This window comes from Pleurodeles waltl, chromosome 2_2 (genome assembly GCF_031143425.1).
Source record: "Pleurodeles waltl isolate 20211129_DDA chromosome 2_2, aPleWal1.hap1.20221129, whole genome shotgun sequence".
Classification (NCBI taxonomy): Eukaryota; Metazoa; Chordata; class Amphibia; order Caudata; family Salamandridae; genus Pleurodeles; species Pleurodeles waltl.
In genome coordinates, this window is record NC_090439.1 from 879,090,278 (window position 1) to 879,111,022 (window position 20,745).

A 20,745-nucleotide genomic window follows, 5' to 3' on the forward strand; every position below is an offset into this window, starting at 1 on the left:
GTACCAGGCCAAAGTATTTTGTTGGCTATGTGTTCTTAAGGGTTTGGTGAAATTTGGGGGTTGAAGCTGGTAAGGGTCATGTCATTGGGCCAGGTTTGTACTATATATCGTTTGTTGCTCCTGGCAAATAACAGGCGTTCTGTCTTGGTTGGGATGAGCTTCAAGAAGGTGCTGAACATCCATGTCTGGAAGATGTACAAGCAGGGTTTGAGGCGTTGAATGTCTAAAGCAGTGGAGACTTGCCCGGTAAAGTTGTTTATCATCAGCACATTGGTGAATCTTGATGCCCTTACCTGTCACTGGAGCACTAAGTAGCTCCACATAAAAGTTGGTGATGATAGAAGACAAACACCCCTGTGGGTCGCCATAGGCAAAATGGATCTTTTGTGACCTGGGAATGCTATTTTTAATAAGGACTTCCACACTTACAAGCTTCTTACAAACACTCCTTTGTGCATACACCTTTTACTGATTTATTTTTGTTTGTTATATCAAGGGAGCATATCTCATATAGACAGCCCTAAAGAGAACAAGCATTGGCAATGCCAACTGATCTGGCTTTTCAATGAAAGTGCCTCTTCTGTCATTGATGAGTTTAGGCACACAAGCAATCATACTTGCATTCTCTCACTCACCCTTTCAGTCATGTATCCATTTATCCACCCACTGACAAATTTTTGCATTCACCCGCTTAGACAACCACAATAAATCACACCCACAATTTCAACAACATATGCACGATATATGATAAGAACAAAAGCAAAAAAGAAAATGTTTCTGCATACATGTTGGGTATAAGCTTACAATAACAAATACAATTAAACAAAGCAGTAAGTAGCTGTCCTGGAATTGTTTTGTACAAAGCGTGTTGTGGTTTTAAAGTTCCAGAATGGCAGCTACATTTAGATCCAAAGTGTCAGTTGTCTTTTATTGATGATTAAACAATGAAGTAGGAACAATTCTATTCAATGATGGTTGCCTGGTTTAGATGCAGTGGCCTTGCTGTATGAAGTGCACCCCATTAAAACGGTCTTAGGAGCTGTAACGTGCTCTAAAAACATACAATATAAAGAGGAAGGAAAGAAATGAAAACTTATAAAAGGAAATATGGAAAACTAAACGACTGGCCCAGCAGCCCTGGCTAGAAGTGCACTCGTTTTCAAGTGGATGTGCACATGTGATCAGATAAATGCTGCCGCTCACAGAACAAGAGGGCCAATGGCTTATGTGGGCTGACCCACTGCCACGTGCTGCATGCTGTCATGGATCAAAGTAGAGCCTAAATGACACTATTACAGACCAACGTCAGAAGAGGGTTGACCCAAAATCCCTCTGGGTATGAAAGTATGTACAGTTATTCATTCATATCCTGCTCAGTTGAAATAAAAACATAGAATGGCACTCATTAGGTGTTGCTGGTGGTTAAATCATTCTCATGACATCAGCAAATGGCATCAAAGACACTGCTCACGTTGTTGCCATGTTTACAAATAGCAATTTAAAATCATTTCCCATGATGTGGTTCTAACAGGCATGGAAAAATACTGATGGAACTTACTCTCAAAATCATGTTTCACTCATTGAAAGCAACACATTTCCTTGGAAGCACAAGAATCCTTATTTCTAAGCAATTATCAACAATACTATCTCAAGCTGCATAGTCTCTGAGAAAAATTTCAAAACTTTGACATTTGTGGTCTAATGACAACCACAGAAACAAATGATTGCGTTAAAAGACAAGCAGTGCAATAGAAAAGTCATTCTACAGCCCAAACAAGACTGCATAACAGTATATAATGTCAAATGAATGAAAATAAGTCCAAGTGAGTAATTCCATGACTGCAAGTAAATTTCACTGGACAGTTGCGAGAGAACAGTTCTATGAAAAAATAAAAAAACCTCAGCTACTTCCTCTTAGCCATTACTGAATATACTGGAATACAGAATAAGTTGGTAGTTTAATAATTTCAACTATGCACTGCAATAACTGTGAGAAAACCATTTTGTAAATGCCATTGTTCAAATCACATCTTCCTAGTTAATATAACACATTTGTTTCTCCAAAATGTGCGATCCAAATTATTTGACAACTTTATTACTTCCACACTGTGATCATAAATATGAAATGTCACCAAAAAAAGAAAGAAAGGAAAAAAAGTAGAAAGATATTTTCCTCATTTATAGAAAAGGACAGGATAAAGAAAGTGTGATCAAGTTTAATTATGTACACTGCAAAAAATAGCATAAGTGTACATAAAGTCCAGCATCCACATTCAAACTAGACAACTCTTTAGTGTTAAGATTAGAAAAAATATATCTGGATTCCAGATGCCAGAGACAAACTAAAGCATAGACTACATAGTAACTCTTACATGTAAAATGTTTCCTAATGACACTCGGCATGCGAAAGGGTTTTCATATATGCTTTTATCAATTCCATATTTACATGCTTTATATTTCCTACAACGGAAGTGCAATTATCCCTTCCTTCAACCATGTGCTGCTGTCATCACCCTCTTGAAATTAACTTAACAAAAGCTTATCACAGAGGGCTCTAACTTTTCTAAAGGTGATCATCGGTCCATTCTGTAGTTTTGTTTCCTCAATGACAGTCTGAATTTAGTACTTTCCAATGATGTTATCTTAGAATTGTCTGGACTACTTTATGTTCAGTCCTTTATTTAGTTATCAATCTAGACACAGCAGATGTTTTTTGTGTTCCAAACAGTTTTTTAAAACTTTTATAATGTTTTACTCTGTTCAACGCCGTTGACAAAAATGTGCTGGGGCATGGTCTCTCTGCGTGATGGTTGATCATTCTAGCCTGGTCTTCCTCAAATAATGGTGGTGTGCTACAACTTCTTTTGGAACTGAGGAGTCAACTGTATGAAATGGTCTATTCATGTAATGGGGGTGAAAACTCGTGGTGTGTAGTATAAAGTCAGCACTGTGGCCATTCTAGAGAGGGATGATACAACTTGTTCATCTTGTATAGTTAGCAGTAAGCACAAAATCAAAGAGGCTATATTCAGAGCTTTTATATAATAAACTTGCTGCCATAGTTTGTTGTTGCACCAAAGTTGATTTTTTTACAGGGCAAGTAGATTAATGAAGCATATGCAAACCATATTTTATTAAAATTAAATTTAAATTAAATTAAAATTCCATACCCCTGTTTTAGGCATGCCCAATTGTCGCTGGAATTTACATTGAGTGATTTCACATTGTCCAGCTGTAAGCAGTGCAGACTGGATGACAATGGTCTTAATGATCACTATAATAATAGACTCTACCACAGCTGTAATTGGTACAGGCTGAGTGACAGTTCTACTGTTTCAGCCATTCTGATAACTCAAGTCTAGCCCAGTTGGTTATTACAAAGAGAGACTAGAACTAGAATAGAATATGCCCGAGAGTCAATAAACCAACATCCATCTGCCTCTGTAACACCAACGACAACATGCACCCAAGGTAGGTCTGCACATGTGGCTGGCATACTATAAAAACTTCAATATAGACCAACTCTGTAGGTCCTGCCCTAAGTGTTCAAAACTGAAGGTACTGGAACATTACTCATCCAGGGGATGATCATAATGCAGACAATCCAGGAAGACCTCTGATTTCTATCTACAATATCTCTCCATTGACCAAGAAAATGTGTAGTTTTGATTGTCTAAGCACTGTACTTAAAAAGCAAAAACAAAATTTAGCTTTACCTGGCTGATGATCCCACAATAAGGGTGAAACCAGTCGTGGGTTTTGTGTATTGCTGGCCTCGCAGTTCAGACTGGACTGTTCCCAGGAGGACCAGGGTCAAGGCTGATTTTCTTATGGCTGGATCCAAACTGAGATGGCATGGTGAACAATGGATTAGAATGCGGACCGGAGTGATCGCTAGTGGCTGAGAGTAATTCAAGCATTCCATCCATTACTTTGTTTTTTTATGCCCCAAGTGTGATGGGTATGCCCATATGTGGGTCCTGTGCTCACCGTACCAGAGGAACCAAGCTATACCTGACTGATGAGCCCATAATAAGGGAGAAACCGGTCCTGGGTGGTTTGTATTCTGGTTCAGGGAGGACCTGGCCTTCCAGTTCGGGCTGGACTGTTCCCATACAGAGCAGGGGTAAAGGCTGCATATAGCTGGGTCCACGTTGAGGCAGCGCGGTATGCAAAAAACAATGGTTTGGGATGCGGTCCTGATAGATCACCGGCGATTGCCAGTGCCTGAGATCAATTCAGTCCATCACTTTGTTTTTTGATGCATTTAGCACTGTATTCAGCATGCAGAGTGGATTGAAAATCTTTAGTAATCACCAGAAATTGAACCTAGGACCTGAGAAGTAAGCCTGAACAGTGAGCTAATATAATCTAAGTGTGCCCTATCCCACAAATAATATTCCTACATCACAGCACTAGACACTACAACGACATCAGAGAACCGCTTTGGTCCCTCACCCTTAACATCAAAGCACTTCTTATATACAGGCCCACAGAAAATATAACGTGGCCACATGGTTTAGTATGCCAGCCACTCAATATGGTGTATGAAGTGATATACAATACCACCGCAGTTCAGGAAAAATTGATTTTTGCTTTAACTTCTCATGAAAATGAACAAAGCTGTTCAGAACAACAAACACTGGCAAAGCTAAAAAAGGTCGAATAATGCCTTTCAAAGGAGCGACATATTACCTTTGCCAATGCTCATTTATGTAGATGGAATTTCATACGAACTCTGCATGCCGTATACAATCATAAGTCAGATGACAGTTTGTGCTTTAGTGTTTTCATATCAAGACATAGGGGTAGCATGGGTTAGTGGGGGTAATGACATGCTAAATAGTTTTAGGGTAATGAGGAAGAAATATAAGTAGTATTTAATACGAATGCTGGTAGCTCATTCTGTGGTGGAAAACCCAGAGTGGCCAATGAGACAACAGTGGAGAAAAGAAAACAGTATGAATGTGGAAAAACTAAGTCTTTCACAGAGTCGGACTAATCCAGTAACAAACCAAAATATTCAGTAAGTAGCACTTGATAAGATAATGTTTTCTCCAATGAGCTCACTTCTGAAATTCTCATTCTTATAAGCACCTCTGGGTCTCCGGATGACCGTCACAGACTTGTTGACACCTTGTATTCTCATGTCATTCCATTGCCTTGCACGTCTAAAGTGCACAAACACTTTATGTGACAAGTGTCTTTTCAAACCAAAGACAATTCCAAAGTTTAAAAGAGTGGTACCTTATATCCAAGAAAAGAAAACACGGGAAAAGTTTAGCGGTCTGTGTGGAATTTTTCCATTTACGTGCACGAAATGAAAAAACTTATACATAGCAAAGCTACTTTAAATTAACAGGTGCGCAAAATGTGTTGACTCGCAGAGGCTAAGTACAGATAAAACCAAGAGGGAAGATATGGGCAGAAACAAAATACAAATTTCCAGTTCAGATCTTTCAAGGTGATCCAAATGTACAAAAAAAAAAAAAAAAAAAAAAAAAAATTGAAGCTCAATGGAAATGTAGTCACAGTCATAGCGAAAGTATGCATGCACTGTTGTTTCACTGCTGGAGACGTTTCCATTACCGCGTTTTAGAAATCCCCTGTGAGGCTGAATAGCTTTCTGTAATCCTGAACAGTTTCGGTGAACGTTTGGCACCAGTAATGATTCAACCCACATATTAGAAACAAAACAAAATCCTACACTGAAATACAGTTCTACTGATCTCAGCACTTACGCCAAGGTGAATAGTCAAAGGCGACGAGAAAGCACCTAATCACAACCGTCATAAAAACAAAAATAAGTCCCCGCATATGAATGTTTCAGACATAATTAACAGACTGTCGCTAATAAAGAAATCTGGACAATCGCAGCATGGAGGAGCGAAGGGCTGCACTTTTCAAGAAAGGACAGTGACCGCTTACAGCAGCAATGTTTTAATGGCACCTGTTGCCAAGTTATAACTAAAATTTCTAGCACTCACAAGGAGGATGGAAAGTGTGTCTTCACTCCTGGACAAAAACACTTTAAACAAGCATGTGCAATGCAACAGGTCTCGCATTTGCTTGACTTAGAGCTATTAGCATTGTAAATTCATAACTGGACTTTTCTTGCCACATACATTGGTTTACCCTGTCTCATAATTTGATCTTTTCCTGCAATATAATTCCAGTGGCCCTGCACTTCCATTTACCTTCTCCGTCTATCTGCAACCAAAAATGAAAATGTTGCCATTTGCCATCATAATTTAAATCTACCACGCTAATTCCAATAGAATACAACTTTCAGCACCCCACCATCAGAGTTGCTGGCTGGCTAACACAATTCCCCCAAAAAAGGCACAAGACAAGGAGAAATAACGTATCAAGAGTGATCACAGTCATAGTGTAATAAAGATGTTAAGTTGGCCTGAATTATGGTCATAACTATAAGGAGTGATTAAAACATATGCAATTATCATTTAAACCTTTATCAGAAATAAACGTTTGGCATTAGACTTTAATGTTCAAAGCAGCCCCTAGAGGGCACCGTAACAAAAATATTATTTGTAAGAAACATAGGGGGTTATTACAACTTTGGAGGAGGTGTTAATCCGTCCCAAAAGTGACGGTAAAGTGACGGATATACCACCAGCCGTATTACGAGTTCCATAGGATATAACGGACTCGTAATACGGCTGGTGGTATATCCGTCACTTTACTGTCACTTTTGGGACGGATTAACACCTCCTCCAAAGTTGTAATAACCCCCATGGTCATGTAACCATATTGTTAGCCCCTAGAGCAGATAAGCCCATGAAAAAAACAGGAGAAAGTAATATAGTGCAACCATATACTTAGCCCCTAGAGGGCATTTTTAGGGCTACCAGGCCTACTGCAATGATATTACAAACAAGACCTTTAAAACAAAACATTTCCCAGCTGAAAAATAAACATTGTAGCCATGAGAATGCTTAAAAAGACACTGAATGGTGGACCCAGAGATGATGTAGACAGAAATAGCATTTTGAAGGTGGTCCCACTGTCCTAAGATCACCACAAGCTTCGTTATGAGCAAAACAATTTTAGAAAAAGTAATGCCCTGCAAAGCATTATGGGGCGAGTTTTCGTGCAGCGATAATATTATGTTGACTGCAATGCTCAGAACAGCCCTAGAGGACACTGCAATAAAAATAGCATTTGGGAGAAACATGGTGATGTAACCATACAGTCAGCCCTTAGAGAGCATAACCACGTGAAAAAGGAATGGGAGAAAGTAATGCAGTGTAACCATATACTTAGCCCCTACAGAGCATAGTGTTTTACACATTTTTAAGGCCAGCAGGAATATTGCAATGATATTACAAACAAGGCCCATAATACATAACTTCTCTCAGCCCTAAAACAAAAGTTCCAGCAATGAGAAAGCTTTAAAAAATAATGAATGGTGGTAGGGGTTATAATTTTGGAGCCCCCACTAACAGTGTGGGTACCTATAGATGATGTAGACCGTAAGAAAACATTGTGGTCCATGTTTTGAAGGCAGTCCCATTGTCCTAGGACCACCACAGGCTGCGTTATGAGCAAAAATGTTTTGTAAAAGTAATGCCTTCAAAGCATTATGGGACAAGTTTCCGTGCTATGAATATTTTAATATGCTGATAGGACTGTAAAGCTTAGAACAGGCTCTAGAGGACACCACAATGACAATAGCATTTGTAAGAAACATGGTCATATAACTATATAGTTAGCCCCTAGAGGGCATAACCACACAAAAAAAATGGCAATAAATAATACAATGTAACCATATATTTACCCTTAAAGGGTATAGTGCATTACATATATTCAGGGGTAGCAGGCATATAACAATGATATTACAAACCAGGTCCTTAAAACACAAGCACCTCCTAGGTGTAAAGCAAAAGTTCCAGCCACGAGAGAGCTTATACAGACACTGAATGGTGGGAGGGGTTATTATTTTGTGGTTCCCACTAATCAAGTGTGGGGACCCAAATATGATGTAGACACAAAGAGCACATTGTCATGAATGTTTTGGTGGTGGTCCAACTGTCCTAGGACAACTACAGGCAGAGTTATGAGCAAAAACGTTTTGAAAAAGTAATGCCCTGCAAAGCATTATGGTTCGAGTTTTCCCGAGTGCAGTGAATATTGTAGTAGCGAGTCTCCTGCTGTGCCGGGAGAGCCACTTTCACTTTGAGGATTTCTGTTTTACGTAAAGCATTCACCAATTTCAAGTGTTTTAAGGGGAGAGCCACAAGAAATTACTGATTAGGTAACTGTGAACAATGTGACCAGCGATCCAATACCTCCGACTGAGTTCACACTGCTGTGCCTGTTCGCGCTGTGAACGTCATGGCTGCCATTTAGCACGAAGGGGAGAGACAAAAGAAAGTTTGCCCACACTGAAGTGTATTGGCAATATTGCAATAATCCATGCAACAGGGTCAGTCTGCAAGGCGTGACAAAAACAGGCTCAATGTGGGACAAATGTAAAGCATTTATCAATTACATCATGTGATTTTTGAAAGGCAAGTCCACGAACAAGTGAAAGTAATGGGTGTGACATAGGCGTGGTTAAAATCCCACAATATGTACAAAAGGTCAAAACACTTGCGGGCTCAACCTAAAAACGGACACTCTAGTGCTTCAGCGGTGCACTATCTCAAAACACCGGGTCCTGTGTGCCAAGATCATACAACACCTGCTCTGAAGCCTCCCAATGAAACAAACAGTGAATTCCAAATCAATATATCTGGACCATATTCTTGTACACAGACGTTCAACAGATTATTTAGCAAAACTGTTCATTCTTCCATTTATCCAGAAGATTAAGATCTGCAAACCACAACTTACTATCCATTCCGTTACAAGAAAATTGGAGCTAGAACCCTTCATGTGCAAGGATCGTCTCTGTTTAACACCCTCTCAATGCTTTTAAAGCTGTAGAATAACTTTCTCTGGTTACAACAACAAAAAATAATAGTAATAAATGCCAAGCAGCACAAGAAGGCACAGAGGGAAACAATGAAAAAACTGGTGGAGAGTAATAAAGCGTGTTGGGTAGAGTAGCGATTGTGGAGAGTAAAACAGCACACACGGGATTGTGAAGAGCAACATATCACATGCACTCCCCGGGAGTGCTAAAAGGAAAATATAGTAATTCTCAACAAGGTGGATACAAACCATCCAATCAAAAGGACGGTAAGGAGGCTGTGCTTAAGAGGAACAAACAAATACAAGATAAGTAAGGAAGGCCATAGAATAAGAAGCAAGAAAATGAAACTGGCAAGAATGCATACCAATGATAAGCAATGAGCTGACCCAGATCCCACTTCAAGTATTGGTAATCCCCCATATAATATCTCTTAACAACAGACAGCTTAAGCTATACGTGTGAGAGACCTAAAAAGAGGCAGACTACTCGTTTCATTTGTTAGTGGAGTCCATGCTGACTCAGAAAGCTCAGCCCTAAAAGGAACAGTTTAGCCCATGCTCATTCTTCAGTATAATCAACTAACATCTAATAAGCAGAGGACAAGCTAGTCATTTATGAATCAATCTGAGAGTACCCTCAATAGAAAGTTATCATTAAAGAAAAGTAACTTTTCTTTACTCCGCAACAGATACATTTCGACTTTGGGAACTATTGGCTTTGCAAAGGCCTTTTAGCCATACTGTACAGCATGGCAAGATGCTAAGCATGGTGAAAAGATTACAATAAAAAGGCACTATGGCGTAATCACATCATTTTGTATGGACCAGCAAGCTCTATTACTCATGCACACCTATAAAATAATGCTGGTGCAATTTTTATTTTTTAATCAATCCAAAGAGGGATTGGTAAAAAAATATATATATTTAGAAGTTGGGAAATAGTGCTTTTAAGAATGATACTCCAGCAGCAATTTGCAAAAGAAGGGGAAAGCAGCACACTAGGGAGAAGCACATGAAGAAGAAAGCATCTTGAGAGAGGAAGCACATGAGGGCAAGTATAACATTGAGGGACAGGATTAAAGCACACAGGCAACAGAGAGCAACATGGAGCAAAGCAGATATAGTAGAAGAAAAGTACAGAAGGGAGAAAGCCGGAAACGACATGCAGTCTCATGAAGTGCTTAAGTAAAAGAGAAAAATGTAGCCCCTGAAAAGTAAAGAGTAGAAAGACAAAAAAGTTAAGATACAATGCTGTAGGGGAGAGACAAACACAGAAGAGAAAGACAGGCAGACTTAAGACAACAAATAACAAGCATTTGCAATGTAATGGGTCTCGCGTTTGCTCGAGTTTAAGCTATTAGCGTTGTAAATTTCTTACTGGAACTTCCTGGCCATAAAAACTGAAAATAAAAAGTATAACAGTTAACATAAGCCAGCCAATTCAAAGTGCTGCAGTGAGCGCGAAGGATAGAGACAAAAGGAACAAGCATTTGGAATGCAACGGGTCTCGCGTTTGCTCATGTTAGGAGCTGATAGCGTTGTAAATTCCTAACCCAACTTTTCACCTATCGGCAAAAGTGCATATGTACGTAACCCGAAAAAGTGCAATTAACTATGTAAAGCGCTCGACTTCTGCCAAGCGAAATTGCACTAGTAAATTAGAGAAAAAGTAGTCCACCAGCCAGAAAGAAAACAGCGAGCCTCGCATGTTTTCTGTACTTGGTCGATGCGCTCGAGGAGGGCTAGCCACCGGAAAAAGCATGACGTATGCATGCCTTCGACTAATGAAAGCAAGCAGATTTTATTAGGCAAGCCCACAAACCAATCAAAAACACTGACGTGACGTCGACAGGGCTCCGAGCCCTTTTCTAAACACTAAAGCGTCTCGCTGCAATACGCATGCGCAAGCGCATGCAACGCAGGCTCGACCCTAAAAATCAATGCAAGTGACAATAAAGCTAACCAATGGTAAGTAGTGAGCACACTCTACACTCACAATAGGTCTTTTGCAACCTAAAAATCGTGTATATTGGAAAACCCCAATTTATACATAATATCTGGGATAGTAACCTGATTCAAGAACTGTTTTTGAGCTTGTACTTTTTGCTAGAGTCATAGCGCTTGCAGGAAACCAACCTTTTAACAAAACCAGGAGATTTCACAGGGGAATTAAAACTTGAAAACAACGTAGACGTATTCATGAAACTTAACACGGTAACCTAAAAGAGAACCAAATAAATAGACCAGCAGCAACACAACATTGTAAATAACAAAAGATAGCAAATGGTCCCTTACAGCATGCAGAACTGTTGCTGTCAATATATCATTAGCTCAAGAAAATGGCAGAAACATGAACATATTTTAGGCGAATTAAACATGTTGGACCCATATCGTTTGCACAGTAATCATCAGATGTTTGTATATTTCGATCTTCAGGAGATGCTATGTGATGTATATAAATATGACTGTGACCTAGTGCAATAGCACTCGATTTATTACGATCGGAAGTCTTAAGTGGCCTTGTTCGAATTCGAACTTGTGACAGGCCTATCACATTGTTTTTAGGGGTGAGCTGTTACCCTACTGAGCTAGCCTGTTGGCTAATAGGAGATGCTAGCAATTTTCAAGTAGGTGAAAATGTGGTAATGAGCTCCTGAATTATTTTACATTTGGACTCTTCCCAGCCAGAAAGCACATTTTCTTTCTGCTTGTGTCTAAATCCAAAGCATTCTTTTGGGTATTGTAATGGTCACTTCTCGACCAACCTAGTTTCTTATTTGTATGACAGATTTTGGACTCCACAAAAGACAACTAAAGGAAATAGCATGCAAGTGTTTACTGTGATTCTGACAACAGAAGCAAAGCGCTATTTTCATTTTTACGCCTTTATCCAAATGAAGATGAAGCATTTATTGCAAGGCTGCTCTTGGGGAAGTCTGCTGAGGATTTATGATGACAGCGATCTAACACATTCTTCTCCTACATGGCTAATGGAGTTTTCTTTGTTCTCTGCTTTTTTTTTTTTTTTGTATTTCCGCCATAACCAAAACCCATGAAATAAATGTTAACGTAATTTTGATTCGAAACACTGATTAGGAAGCCTTCCTTAAGTGGCTGCAGTTCAACGCAGAAACTTGAGATCAGATTGGAATGTGACATTTTTGCTGTCCTTTCATTTGCTCACACTCCGCTTTGTAGTTTGAAGATAACTGTAGGTCTCTTAATCTGGCAGCAAACTGCAACTGCTATACCTGATGAAAATTGAGAAGGGAACGAAGTAGGGAGAGGCTGTTGGAGCGAGTGACATCAATGGTGGAGGGAAGACGAGAAAGAGAAACAGAGAGAAAGATCAAGAGAAGCACACAAGGGAGGCAGCAGGAAATACATGCACTCTCATGTAGTGCTTACACAAAGAAAAAAGTAGTTCCCTAGAACGGAGCACAGGAAGCACAGAAGCCAGCCAATCAAAACGATAATAGAGAGGTTATGCTCCAATGAAGGGAGAAACACAAGATCGACCGGCTAAACCAAGGAAAGCCATTGAAAAGAAAACAAGCAAAAAAGAGAGACAGTAAAGCCAGCCAATGAAGGGGACGCAAACCATCTTAAGTTCTTGGTACCCCAACTACATGCCTTAAGCACCCAGATAGCTTGCACGGTCTTGTAGACTGAATCTAAAAAGGCCCTCTAAGTAGGGTTTGGAGGTGGTGGTGTGCAGGTTCAAGAAACTAAATATGAATTTAATGTTTTAAGTATAATTGCTATGATCGACCACAAAGTCATGAGATGCTAAATACAAGAAAAGGACTGGCTATAGAGAATTTACAACTGATTAAAAGTAAAATATTTTGGTAAATATATGAAGATCACAACAGTGCCTACAACTGAACAGAGAGGTGTGTGTGCTTCTATTGTTAACAACAAGGTTTTCATACATAACTTAGCTACTGCTTTACAGAACACAACCATTGAGGCAGTGAAACTACAACACAATCAGACAATGTATGAACCCTGGATAGTTTAACATAAGGGGTACATATACATAAATCCAGACACACAGAGACACTTTAAGCATAGTCCCCTCACCAAGCCTATAAATGGTTATTTACTTTGTTGAAAACCCTTCCTTCTTACTTGATACCAACTAACCCAGTTCCAGCATAGCACTGAGCAAAGGTACATCATGACTCATCAGTCCAGGCACCAGAAGAAGTATTTTCAAGACAAACCCTGGCAAACCCCTTAAACCTGCCGTGCTTGCACAGAGAACCAGTACATGGCTGTACTGTGTGCTAGCCAAATCCTAATGTTCAAAGATGGCCTGGACAGGTCCTGTGTGCCTACAACAGACATCTCTACCAAGAGAGAGAGACCCATCAGTCTCCTGCTTTCAATACCAAGATCCAGAGCTTCTGGACTTGAAATAAGTGACATTGTAAAGCAGCACCTTTGGCTTGGGCAATATCCAGGTTAGGCCTCTCTCAAAGCATAAACAGGCGACAGCAGGTTTCCTGTGTGAATAACCTTTTGCTGAAAATGAGATACCTCATTTTATTAGTGTTATAATTCTCACAGTCCCATTCATCATACTGTGTATTTATAATTTTCTCAAATTTTACAATCAGCCAGTGATCATAAATCGTACTCTTAAGAAGTAACTAGTTAGGTGAGGAAATCACGATTCAATTTCTAAAAAATACCCAGCAATTGTAATCAATAATCAATTGTGAATATAGTAAGTGCAAAGCAGGTGCTATTTATTGATACTTTTGTTCCATCTGAGAGATCTTCCTGCCATAGTTGTTCTTAATGCTGTACATATTAATATAGCTGATGCGTTGTACAGGAACATATCAGTCTTTATATGACTATTGTGTTATACCAAATCAAGTTACAACCTTCACACATCCTCCTTTAAACTTAGCCCTGAATGTTCAACCCAACTACCCCAGAGTCTAGACGTCTTGCTAGAAAGAAGATTCTCTTACTAGATGGGGAAAACCCCCCATCTTTAGATAGACTAAGTGATCGCTACTGAGAACCTGTTCCTATGGATACTTCATGCACATTATTATATCATGTTGTGATGTAATGCTCTTTAATTTTTGGTTTGCTTTATTTAATTTGTATGATTATTAAATGTCAATTAAAAAAACGTCTTGTTGTTAGGAAAACTTTGTCTTTAGCTAGTGTTCTGATTTATGAAGGCCACATGCAATCTTCTCTTTAATATTGCTGAGCGGTCTCTGGGACTTTAATGATGAGAGAAACGTCTAACAACGCATACTTCCTGCAGTGATTATAAGAGGAACTGTGAAACCTCTAATTTATCGTAGTGTTGGCCCAAAAGATTACTCTATGGCATAGTTGAATCCCCAGACTCTGGTTCTACTGGTGCTTCTTACTGTACTTAATCAGTGGCACAGTTATAACCTCAACTGCTAAGAAGCTTGTTGTATTACCTACTGCATGGCACGCCACTATTCCTCTATGTTTGCAAGCAATTTTGAAAGTAAAATAGTAATGAACATTTGAAGAGGAGTGTATTAGGCCACGGTTTACATAAAGTGAGCCAGGGTGCAGCCAGCAAATCAAAGGCTTTTGTCAATGTTGTCTTTAATTCACTGGTTGCTTCCTATGGCTAGAACACCACATACCCCGGAAGCTCTCCCAGGCATCATGCATGTGCCAACATTTCCATATCATTTGATATTGCAAAGAGCACTCTACTTTGAATTAGGATGATTCATTGGTGTGCACGAGGCCATCTATTACATATTTTCATTCACCTATACAGTGATAATTGGGTTTTCAGTGTTATTGTCACTTAAAGAAACTGTGTAAAAGGATAGATACGCTGTTGAAGGTTAAGGCAGTGGTTCAGTTGTTGCCCGTATCCAAACTGTGCGATCAAAACAGTGTGGTATCAACGCTGCTTAGATGCTCTGAATTCCTACTTTCTGTGTAATTTATGCAAGTATTTTTTTATTAACAATTTTATTGTTTTTTTGAAAGATATAACAAGTCACATTAAAATCCATCAGTAAAATACATACACAATAATTCACAGTTGGGCCCATCCATGACCCTACAGGGCAATAGTCAGTAGATCTTACTGCAGGACTATGGGTACCCCTGGCAGTCCTCTCATAACACGTCTGATTCCACATTTCCATTCCATTTACCCTACATTTCATCATGTTTGGCCGGGCAACCCCGCACTTCATATACCTGTTTCTCCCTTGGGTGCACCAGTCAATGCCACACTACCACTGGGCCAGCGAGCGGGCTTTGCAAGTGTCCACTTGGCTACAATGTCTTGCTTCCCAACCAGCAGAGCCGTCCCAAGAAAGGTGCAATCTGCCCGGTTACTCCCCACACCATGGAAGACGTAGTAGAGCCATGTCTATATCAACACCCAGGATGATGGAAAGTTTAGTGACAATCGCCTCTCAGTACCATACTGTACAGGGACAGGCCCAGGCCGAGGCCCAGGCCCACACCATATGGAAAAAATCCACACAGGGCTGTGAGCAGCGAAGAGAATGAGAGCTAGCCTGGAGCCCCGCATTGTGCATCATGTCCAGGGTAAGATAAGCGTCATGCACCATGTAGGCAGAAAATCTGGACAAGTCGACGTTGCAATGACATGGTCAGAACTCCAGGGACCATTAGGGTACCCTGCCAGTCCTCGTCCTCTAGCTGCCCCAGCCAACCCTCCCACCAAGATCTAAGGCCCGTCAGTGGGTCTAATGGGTTAATACTCAGGGTGCCATACAGTTGGGACACTCCGTCTTTGCCCAGTACACCCATCATAACCTTAGCTTCCACCGGACTACATTCGGGAAGCACCATGTCAGGCGGAATATGAACCCTCATCACGTGTCTCAGTTGCAGGTACGAACGGAATTGGGTATTGGAAAGGAAGTACTGCTGTCCAAGTGCTTGAAATGAGAGGATATGTGAGCCACTCCAGAGGTCTCCCTGAACGGATATACACTGCAATACCTAGATTTGCCAAATTCCTCCAGAGCAGATACCTCCCTGAGCCACATACCGTGCCATAAGGGGGTCTGTTGAGTAAACTTACACCACCAGGATGTGGAGCGTAATGCAGTCCTCCACCTGATGAACACGGTCCGGGTCACCTCAGGAATAATGTTGGGAAGCAGGGCACTGTTGAGCAGCATCAGAATATGGGGAAACCCTAAAGTAAGGAGCTCAAGTCTCTATGTCGGGTCCGAGACCACGTCCCAGTCAGTCTTCGACCACCAACAATTGTGAGGCTAGGTAATAAAGATATAGGTTGGACATAACGAGCCCCCCCCCCCCAATAGGTGCAAATTGGTAGGTGGAAAAAGCCAAGCGGTGGCGCAAACTGTGTCACAGAAAATGTTTCGTCACAGAGGCCATTTCAGTAAGCCAGTGCCTAGAGATCGCATGGGGAAAATTTAGGAGGAGATAGAGAAATCGGGACAGTATCATCATTTTATATAGGGCTATCCTGACCACGACATTGAAGGGAACTGCCTGCCATCTATGAAGGTCCTCTTTAATCTTACGAGTAAGGGGTGTAACGTTAAGGGACAGCACCAATTCAGGCTCCAAGGCGATGTGGATGCCCAAGTAGCGGAAGCTGATGCGACAGATGGGTATATTATGTTGCCAGTCGAAGCAGTCCCTTGCAGGGTGCAATGGAACCAAGACGGATTAGCCCGGGTTAAGTGCCAGCCTGATGCCTCTGTGTAGAGACTCAGAAGCTGCAAACATCGGGGGCCGCTGTCACTGGGTTGGCCAGATATAGGAGGACATCATCCGCATATAATGCAATGTGGTCGTTGCGTCCAGTGGGCCAGACCCATCCCTGTATCAGGGAGTCACCTCTTAAGATTCTCGCCAGAGGCTCTATCACCAATGCAAAAAGAAGTGGGGACAGAGGGCAGCCCGGACGAGTCCCAGGTCTTATGGGAAAGACATCTGACACCACATCATTAACCTGGACCCGAGCTGACAGGTTAGATTAGAAAATTCGTACCAGGCTGCAGTATTTGGGTCCGATCCCCACTTTTACCAGCACACCAGACAGGTAAGATCAATCAACTGTATTGAAAGCCTTCTTAAAATGTATGAGGAGCAGCGCCAACTTATCCTAGTATTACCTTCTGAAAGGCAAGTTGAAGATTCAAGTGTACTTTTCTTTTTTTTAATTCAAGATTTGGAACGCCTATGAGATCCACAAGATAAATGGCTACAATAAATAATATATCATTCAATGTATAGAGATAATACTTATAGAGTTAAAAACATACAAACAAAAAAAAGCATATACAAAACACTTCATTCAAGTGAGGAAACAGTAAAGAACATCTTCAGAAAGTAACATTGGCACCTAATCAATACAGATAAAAAGCAAAAATGTAAACAATGTAAAAACTTGTGTGCAAAACATTTTAGGTGGAGAAAACAGTAAATGAAGGGCTGCCGCTGCTGTTCCGGCGTTGTAATTTAAAACCAGAAAGAGAAAGAATTAATAAAAGGGACAAACAAATAATACTTTGCTCAAATTCAGCGCACCATAATTACAAAGGTTACAGACACTGTCCTTCCTTAGTGATCTGGACCAGTTTTCACTTAAGATTTTTAGAGGTAGAATATTTAAGCAGAGTAGCGTCCAACAAAGTCTAATTTCCAAATCAAATATGTGTGTGGATTTCTTGGAAAGGAGGAATCAGTTATTACATTAAGTTTACAGTTTTTACTACAGCATTCAGAGTCTAACAGTAAGCTTAATTTACTAAAAAAATAAAATAAAAATAAAAACATGCTTGAGAAAGGATTTAATCGAGTTTCTGACCAAGTACACAAACATTAGCAGTTTAACTCAAAGAAACGTATTGCAAAAATGAAAATTCTATAAAACAGAGACTATTCTTTTTTCATTTAAAAAAATGTCTATGTGCATGAAATTCCTCAATGAATTCATATCACTATGAATGACAAATGTAACTTTGACCACTGTTGGCTTCTGGGATAAAAGCACCCATAGATCGTCAAGACAAACGCTTAGCTTGAGGTCAACATAAATGCCTAATTTGGCAGTTTCTGCTTGACAGAAAGAGGAACATTAAGAAAACCATCAGGAGCTTCCATTATAAGTATGGTGCTCTGTTTATAGCCGTTATTAAAAATAAAAAATAAATCTCCCTTGCTAAAATATAGCCTATAGTGTACACATAACAAATACTGTGGATAAACATTCTAGGGCTTAGAAGGCTGTTCCATTACAACTGAAACTATGTATTGCCACGTCTCTCTTATTCACTTTCCCTCCAAACCTAAATGTGAACTTGATGCAAAAGATAAGCCTTCTAATATGTTGGCATTTTTTATTTGCTGACAGCCATGCTGCTCTACAACATGGCGAAAAGACACTGACAAAGCCAATAGCTCTCACATAGGCAATAACTATTGGCATTGCCAATGCTTGTTTAGTCCTGGCCACGGGTGTTAGGAGAAGTAACAATACTGGAGGGTGGGGGGCAAGGAACAACAACTAGGCAAATAATGATGGGGAAACAATAACAGGGCAATCAACAACAACACAAGCGTGGGACGGTCGGCCTGTAAACACATTCACTCTGATGGAATCCTGCAACATTAAAATTAAAAAAGTGCCCGAGAAAGCAAGTGAGCAGTGGAAGGACACTGGCCACTGCTAGGAAGCTGTAATTACTTGGTCAGTGCTCCAGGGGAGGAATAAAACACAAGAAGAGGAAGTGAAGTCGGCACGGGCTGATTAAAAAGCAGAAAGGAAATTGCGCTGTCGACAAAGGCAACCAATGGTAAACAACCAGCGGGCTCTAAGCCCTTTGCAAACTAACAAGATGTGAAGTCTGGAGCTAGGTATTTGGCTCTGACAACTCAAGATCCTCTTGAGCCCAAAACTAGCTGAGCTTTCAAGCGGCTTCTATCTACCACCCACAATCTAACCTCTTGTGCCGAGAATTAAAAAACAAAGTATTAACCTTTCACATAAAACAGGTGACAGAAAACACATACCTATTTAGTAGGTGAATTACGCAAACTGGAACCAGGAAACCTGGGATTAATCTTGGCAAATAATTTAATCAGCTTGTTTCACGGTTTGGCTCATGTCTCGAGTTAATATGTTGGGTTGCTCACTTCTAGAACACTGACGTGAACTTTTGGAAAAGTATATACCCACACACATATATGCAAGTTGCCCTATGCGGGCAGGCCAGTGTGCCGTTGATCCAGATTTATTTATGACGAAATTAGGTTATTTTGAATACGGATGAGACCATAACGAAGGAAAGCAGGAAGCTCACTTCAGATGTAACTATCGAAAGGTCATCAATATATAAGGGTTGTCAGTACCAACGATTGGAATGTGAATTGTGTAATTATTACTGTACTTGTAAATAGCATTTTTGGGTTTTAAAAATCAAAATGTATGCGAATGTAGAATTCATGTTATTTTAAACCGAAATGAATACTCTTTAACTTCCCCCAGACTAAGTTGTCCTTCAACTGCCACGTTGATTTCTCCAGTCCCTAAAAGACGATCACAAAGTTTATGTTCAAAGGAAGACATTTTTGGATGAACGAACGTAAAAGAGTGTTGTCATTTAAGAGACTATTCCACGTTGGATTTTGTTGTATTTGGATGGCAAGAAAGAGTGGTTAACAGCCGTACTAATGATTACCCAATTGTTGTTATATAATGGATTTCGTGTATGATTTATAATACAAATTAGTGACAAATACAGGACATTGATTTTAATAAACCAGCGAGCACGCCACTACTTGTGCTTACCATTATTGCTCCACGGAGAATTCCAGGAAGGTCGATGTACACAAAAGGAAGTAGACAGGAGACACATCAGGTTTAACGTTGCACCCGATGTGAGTTTACTTCTACACCCTTACCTTGAACTATAGGGTATTTTCCTGAAAGGAATTTAAAATTGAACAGTTGCGGAAAAAGTGTCACTCGAAAATGTCACACATACTAAGCTGAGCGAAAACTACTCTTGCCAAGCATGAGCGCTGCGGGTCCACAAGGCTGTCGCATCCCACCTCCGCAGGGGTGGGTAGGGGGTGGCACTGCAGCCCCTACTGCGGGGGACAACCTCACTTAGCAGCACGTAGGAGTTTCACTCACCGCTTTCGCCGTGGCCTCGGAAGAGGCTGTGGGAACAGGGGCCGGAGTCCCGGAGGGAGGCGCGGAGGGCTACTTCAGACCTACTCGCAAGGGGCACCCTGCAGCAGCGGCATAGGGTGGGGCGTAGGCCGGAGCCGACAGTCGCGGTACTCGGGAAGAGGGGGAGGAACGGAGAGGGCAACAGGAGATGACGCGTGCCTAGTGACGTACGGGCCGAGTGGCGATCCGCCGCAGAAGTTGCTAAGGGGCGGAATCTGGCTGCCCCACCTCACGCCGCGATGCTGGCTCCAGGTGATAGGCAGGAACAATTACCCAGTACAGTCAGCATCCTTGTGCTGACATCACTAGATCCCGCCCACTCGCGGAAGGCAGGAAGATGCGGCTACGATTCTGACTTACACACGCTGGTGCTCCACAGCCACCCGTGGACCAGTGAAATCAGATTTGCTAACGCCCCTCTAGCCTAAAGGGAGCCCACGACCAGCCCAATTGTGTTACTTCGAGGATGGAGGAGCTGAGCCAGAATGATACAGTCGGGAATTAAGCTGACTGAATGGCTGAGCTATCATAGGGAGGTGGTGCACAGAAGACACCCCTCCTCCTGCTCAGCGCTTTATTTGCCT

The 20,745-nt window shown here is 41.0% G+C and overlaps 1 protein-coding gene across 2 annotated transcripts in view; it reads right to left on the reverse strand.

Moving 5' to 3' along the window:
• Positions 1 to 20,411, reverse strand: part of RNF19A (ring finger protein 19A, RBR E3 ubiquitin protein ligase) — a 482,643-nt gene extending 462,232 nt beyond the window's left edge. Inside the window, exon 1 of one of the 2 annotated variants that reach the window (XM_069220555.1) lies at positions 20,123 to 20,411. The gene's annotated coding sequence lies outside the window, so the exon portion shown is untranslated. The remainder of the gene's footprint in view (positions 1 to 20,122) is intronic. The other variant, XM_069220556.1, reaches the window with a different exon arrangement.
• Between the last annotated feature and the right edge of the window lie 334 nt (positions 20,412 to 20,745).